At 42.9% G+C, this 6,837-nt stretch overlaps 1 long non-coding RNA gene across 7 annotated transcripts; it reads right to left on the reverse strand.

Moving 5' to 3' along the window:
• Nucleotides 1-2,787: 2,787 nt before the first annotated feature.
• Nucleotides 2,788-6,485, reverse strand: LOC123045744 (uncharacterized). 7 transcript variants are annotated; one of them, XR_006421573.1, is made up of 5 exons: nt 5,979-6,485; nt 5,598-5,887; nt 4,624-4,757; nt 4,154-4,287; nt 2,788-4,074 (listed from the first exon to the last, which is right to left on the reverse strand). It is a non-coding gene; the product is annotated as an uncharacterized lncRNA (long non-coding RNA). The 7 variants fall into 7 exon arrangements; XR_006421577.1 differs by having other exon boundaries at nt 2,788-3,272; nt 4,010-4,074; nt 4,624-5,887; XR_006421572.1 differs by having other exon boundaries at nt 2,788-4,287.
• Nucleotides 6,486-6,837: the final 352 nt, after the last annotated feature.

Genomic DNA, 6,837 nt, shown 5'->3' on the forward strand with positions numbered 1-6,837 from the left:
AATTACTTCTGGGATGACCCACACATTTATAAAGAAGGAGTAGATGGTGTTATTAGATGTTGTGTACCTAAGCATGAGCAGGAATAGATCCTACGCAAGTGTCACTCCGAGGCTTATGGAGGACACCTGAAAGTGCAACTATCCCTAGGTGGTTTTGGTAATTCATAACAACATATAGCTCATTGAGCTAATGCTATTCCAAGACTATTGTTTCAGGAAAGCTCAATGAATGGCATGGTATGGATGATGAAAGTGGATCCCTCAAAATACTAAGGACAAAGGATTGGATCAAGCTCAAAAGCTCAAGACTCTTCATTTTACATTTTAGTGATCCAAGATCACATTGAGTCTATAGGAAAAGCCAATACTATTAAGAAGGGATGAGGTGCTGCTTAATGAGCCTCTTGCTTCATGTGCTTAGTGATATGCTCCAAAACCCTCAACTACTTTTCCACATCCACAAATGGCCTAAACCTAAAGCCAAAATCGGTCACACCGATTCTTCCTATCCGGCGCCACCGATTCCAAAAGTCATAGCCACTGCCACAAACCCTAAGCAAATTGGTCTTACCGATAGGGATCTCGGTCTCACCGAGATGGGGTTGCAATCTCTCTGTTTCCCTTTGTAACATTTCGGTCTAATCGAAGTGAGCGATCGATCCCACCGAGATTGCAATGTAAACTCTCTGTTTCCTTTTTGTAACATTTCGGTCTCACCGAAAAGAGCAAACCGGTCCCACCGAGTTTACCTGACCAACTCTCTGGTTAGCTAATTACCAAAATCGGTCTCACCGAGTTTGTGTAATCGGTCTCACCGAGATTACGTTATGCCCTAACCCTAACCGAATCGGTCTCACCGAGATGCATGTCAGTCCCATCGAAAATCACTAACGGTCACTAGGTTTACTAAATCGGTCCGACCGAGTTTAACTATTCGGTCCCACCGAGTTTGGTAAATTGTGTGTAACGGTTAGATTTTGTGTGGAGGCTATATATACCCCTCCACCTCCTCTTCATTCGTGGAGAGAGCCATCAGACTAAACCTACACTTCCAACTTACCATTTCTGAGAGAGAACCACCTACTCATGTGTTGAGGCCAAGATATTCCATTCCTACCATATGAATCTTGATCTCTAGCCTTCCCCAAATTGCTTTCCACTCAAACCCTCTTTCCACCAGATCCAAATCCTACGAGAGAGAGTTGAGAGTTGGGGAGGCTATCATTTGAAGCACAAGAGCAAGGAGTTCATCATCAACGCACCATTTGTTACTTCTTGGAGAGTGGTGTCTCCTAGATTGGCTAGGTGTCACTTGGGAGCCTCCGACAAGATTGTGGAGTTAAACCAAGGAGTTTGTAAGGGCAAGGAGATCGCCTACTTCGTGAAGATCTACCGCTAGTGAGGCAAGTCCTTCGTGGGCGACGGCCATGGTGGGATAGACAAGGTTGCTTCTTCGTGGACCCTTCGTGGGTGGAACCCTCTGTGGACTCGCGCAGCCGTTACCCTTCGTGGGTTGAAGTCTCCATCAACGTGGATGTACAATAGCACCACCTATTGGAACCACGCCAAAAACATCCGTGTCTCCAATTGCGTTTGAATCCTTCAATCCCTTCCATTTACATTCTTGCAAGTTGCATGCTTTAATCTCCGTTGCCTATACACTCTTTGCATGCTTGCTTGACTTGTGTGATGATTGCTTGACTTGTCCTAAAGTAGCTAAAATCTGCCAAACTCTAAAATTGGGAAAAGGTTAAGTTTTTTGATTGGTCAAGTAGTCTGATCACCCCCCTCTAGTCATACTTCAAGGTCCTACAAGTGGTATCAGAGCTTTGGTCTCCATTTGCTTTGATTTTCATAGCTTTTGGTGGTCATAGCCTTGGTTTCACAACCTAGGAGAGTATGTCGTCTAGCGAGGGAAATTATCACCGTAGAGGTCCTTACTTTGATGGTACTAATTTTGCTAGTTGGAAGCATAAGATGAAAATGCATATTCTTGGACATAACCCCGCCATTTGGGAAATTATTTGTATTGGCTTGCAAGGTGAATTCTTCGATGGGAGAGAGCCAAACCGTGAAGCAAATGCGGAAGAATTGAAGATGTTGTAATACAACGCTCAAGCTTGTGATATCATCTTCAACGGGTTGTGCCCCGAAGAGTTCAACAAAATCAGCCGTCTTGAGAATGCAAAGGAAATTTGGGATACTTTAATTGATATGCATGAAGGTATCGAGTCCGTCAACGAATCCAAGTTGGATGTGCTCCAAAGTCAGCTTGACAAGTTCAAAATGAAAGATGGTGAAGGTGTCACTGAAATGTACTCTATGCTTGCACTTATCACAAAAGAGATTGCCGGCTTAGGGAGTGAAGAGATGACCGACAGATTCATCATCAAGAAGATCCTAAAAGCATTGGATGGAAAGTATGATACCGTGTGCACATTGATCCAAATGATGCCAAACTACAAAAATCTCAAGCCAACGGAAGTCATTGTAAGGATTGTTGCTCATGAGATGTCACTCAAGGACAAGGAGGAACTTCACAACAAGTCAAGTAGTGCTTACAAAGCCTCAAGTGAAGCCCCCACATCATCAAGTGAGAAACAAACCTTCAATGAAGAATTGAGCTTAATGGTGAAGAACTTCAACAAATTCTACAAGAGTAGAAGCAAAGAAAGAAGCTCCAAGTTAAGGTCTTATCATGACTAGTAAGATGAACGTGCTACGCTACGGAATCAAAAAGAAGGCATGAGTGCAATGCTAGGGGACAACGAAATAATGTAGGAGACATTGATCAAAATGATGTTATGCATTTGAATATTTGATCGGTACACATTGGGAACAATCAAACATACTGGCTTTCATTTTCACCTTGGAAGAGGACTTGTTCTTCCTACTCGGCTTTCCCTTTGTCCGCTAAGTCCTATATCGAGGTGTCCGCTAGGGACGGAGAGCATTTGGCAATAGCTAACAAGTCCACATATCTGGCAATAGTGAATTTGTGATGACACCTAACTCCAAATCTGTCTATGTCTTTGTTCCACCTCACTTGACATGTGCTCGACCTCAAGCACACATCATTTTCCGCTAGAAATGGTGACACATTAAGCATATCACTTTGGACTAACCTTAATATCGATAATGAAAGAACGACAACACCACAATCTCATTATATATCCCCAAGAGTATGTGCAATGGAGGTATGGCAACAAGTTACTTCATCCTCCGGCTTCAATCCAATGGGGCCAACATGTTCACATCTCCTCTTCCATCACCTACTCATGTCGTGCAACATCATATCTCCATGCCCATGAGCATTAATACGGTCCAAAATGCCAACCATGGGTGAGAATTAAGATGAAAAAAGAACATGCATAAAATATAGGATATATAACTTGCATACATAAAATACTATATACAAGTTCAGAAAGTTTTTTCATGTACATGAATTTGGCACTCCAATGAACATTAATGCCTCAACCTCACCGCAAGATTCCATAGAAATATAGGTTCAGTTTGATGACGCCTCAACCTCACCGCAAGATTCCATAGAAATATAGGTTCAGTTTGATGACCCAAAGTGGCCGTTGTCGGTTTCATTGATAGAAGGAACAAATACTTTACAAACTCATGAAAAGTAGAAGGCAATACACACATCAGCCGTTAGCCCATTAAACTATGGCAAAATGATGTGTCGTGCTTCAGCCTCCTTTCAACATTGGATTACTCAATGGCAAATGCACGCAAGCACCGCAGCAAATAACTCTGAATTGTGAAATATGCAGCAGTGGCTGTTGCGCTCACGCCAAATCACCCAAATCATTAGCATGGGCACAACAAGAAATCTCCAAAAACATATTATTATGTTGCCTTTAATCCAAGGATTCAACATTGCTCATTTCTTGCTATTTAGGCACACCAAATTTGAATGTTAAGATAAATAGCATAATATATTCAAATAACATACATACTATAGCGAGCTTTGAGCACACACTTATAGAAGGTTTCTTACCAAACAAGAATTAAGTAAAGGTGTTTGACTGAAGACTTTGCTGAATATGAACAAGAAGCATGAATCTGTACACAGCACCACCATGAAGAGAATAAAATGTCAGGCATAACTCACACAGCTAGTTCAACTTACATAGTTACATACCATAGGCATCTATCAGGTCATGGAATCGTTTGTCAAGCATAGTGTATCCTTCTTTTTCTTGTTTGTTCAAAACATCAGCGCGGAAATATTAGCTCTTGAGCCCTCACTTCATCTATCTTCTCACCTAAAAACACCTAAAAAGATATCGGACAATCAGTATTGCATATATAATGGTCTGTAGTATATTTAGGCAAAGGAAAAATTAACAAGGCTGTAGATGATCTGTAGTATTTTGGCGAAGATTTTTTTTTGACAAAAGTGTTAAACTACAATATTTGTTTCGCAAGTGGACAGAAGGACAAATATTCCTTAAACTAAAAGACAACTACTTAGGACCCCAATGCTCTAAACATACTAAATTAAAAAAAAATCTAGTGGTTTTTGCCTTGCGACACTGAAATAGTATTCAACATAAACAAATTGGAACCATTTTATAGGGAATAAAACTGCCGAGAGACTATATAATGTACCGAAATATGATTTGTCGCGTCGTCTCCGACTCCACTTTGAGCGATCATTCTCATCTCCGGCCATGGTGGGCCAGCCCACGATGTGGTGCTTTTGGTTGACTATTTGACGCAATGAGCTTCGAGTAGAATTTCCCCTGCCATGTATCTAAACTAATTAAGATAAATGAAGATATACGTTTTTAAATAATGTTTACAACAATTATGCTGGTTCATGTAGGTTTAAGAGTCTACTATCATGAAAGAAAAGAATCACACAGTTTTCCCTGTGATTCCAATCATATATAACTTGCACAACATCAAAATTTACTTGCAGAAGTTAAAAACTGATATATGAACTCACATGATCAAGGATATGGAAGGCACATGTTGAAGTCATGAAAAAACTATCTAAAGCAACATTTCACTAATTATCACATATGTGACCACACATCAGAAGGTTATTACTAATGCTACATACATTTCATCAATTAGCACTTCCAAATAGATCTCACACAACCACACAGGTATGTATTTTTTTGTAAAAGAGGTTATTTCAGATTGCGTTCAGTACACAATAATATATAGCGGACTGGGAAGTAAATTACTTGATACAACAAAGAGAAAAAGCTTATCTCTCTTCCTTTAGTGTGTGACTCAAGAACTTCTCTACTTACAAATATATTTAGCCATGATCATGCTCCTCTATACCTTGCACCAAATCATCCCAAGTACAAAAAACTGACAAATGTGGCAATGAAAAAGGGTATGAATATTGACCTGAGGGGATGGTACAGGTTTCTGCAAAAAATTAAATAGGAAGTCTGAATCCACTGTTGACAACGTACTTTGCAGATCCACAAACAATTCGTTGCTAAAAATTTCACAAATCACATGTTTAGGAGACCACAATTTCAATCATGAACGGATCGGGCACACAACTGTACTCCAAAAACTTGACAATTTTTTTGATCTGGTAGGAGAAAAACATGACTTACAGGGAGTTGAGCATGGTTGGGGACAGTCACAGTGGATCAAGGTAGTTGATATCGGCGTGGCCGGGAACAAATAGGTCGCCCCTGGAAAGCTCTGCATCTGCAATGCCAGGATGACTCGTGGAGTTCTTGCCGCTGGTAGCCTCCATTGGAGGCACGAAAGAAAGGGAATCATGTTGGAGGTTGAGAACCAGAGCCTTCATAAAATGGAATGAGTGGACAGGCTCCGAACGGAGAACAAAGAATATATACTGCACTATCCTCTCAGTCTCCGATATCTTGCGTGCCCAGGTCTAGAAGGAGAAGTCGTGTGTAAAGCTCGAAGCATAATGTAATACAGGTATAGGGAACAGTAGCAGTTGGAAAATTCAGCAGCAGACACACCTGCGGTGCAACCCAAGCTCGCCCTGTTGCAGATCGAGCACTCTCAACAGTGCCTCCTCCTGCCGGCACACCCTTCTTCAACAAGCAGACACAACAGTAGCTGACGATCTTGTCCTGCGGTAGCCTCCGATCCGACAGCTTCTTCTCCAGCTACCTCGCGAGGCGAGGAGGGGCGGCTGGGCCCATGTTGGCGAGGGGGCTGCGGGGCAGGCCGGCAGGCTCGCCCAGCCCACCATGCGACCCTGGGTCATGCACTGGAGCCGAGCCGATGCATCGAGCAAGGGGGCCGATGCGGCGGCGGCTGCCGTGGGGACATAGGACACAGGCGGCGGCAAGGGACTTGGCGGCGAGGCTTGGCTCGGATCCAGAGCGAGGGAAGTTCGGGAGGCAGCGGAGGAGAGCGGTGACGCGAGATCCCGGCGGCGGCGAGGAATTTGGGAGGGGTCTAGAAGACTCTGTTTCTTTCTTGAGAGGAGGAGAAAGGAGAAGAGACAGCCCATTGGAACTACCGGGCACCAGGTGGTGTTGTGTATGGATGTCCCTGCTCCAAAATTCTGTCCGAGCACAGGGTGTTTTTTGAAAAAGTGCAAGTGGCACGGATCTCAGCCATACGTTCCAGATCGGACGGCATAGATGACGTGAAGGCAGGCACACCATCACCACCAACTCGCGTTTTTTTAGGAGTAGAGACAAGAGATCTTCTAGTCGAGAGCGCAATTGCTACAATTGTGGGAAGTCCGGACACTACTCCAATGAGTGTACGACACCCTACAAAAGAAGAAAAGATTCTCCAAAAAGAAGAAGCAAAAGAGAAGAATCACCACCAAGAGAGAGGAGGAGTAGAGATGATCGTTATGAA

This window comes from Triticum aestivum, chromosome 2B, assembly GCF_018294505.1.
Source record: "Triticum aestivum cultivar Chinese Spring chromosome 2B, IWGSC CS RefSeq v2.1, whole genome shotgun sequence".
Classification (NCBI taxonomy): Eukaryota; Viridiplantae; Streptophyta; class Magnoliopsida; order Poales; family Poaceae; genus Triticum; species Triticum aestivum.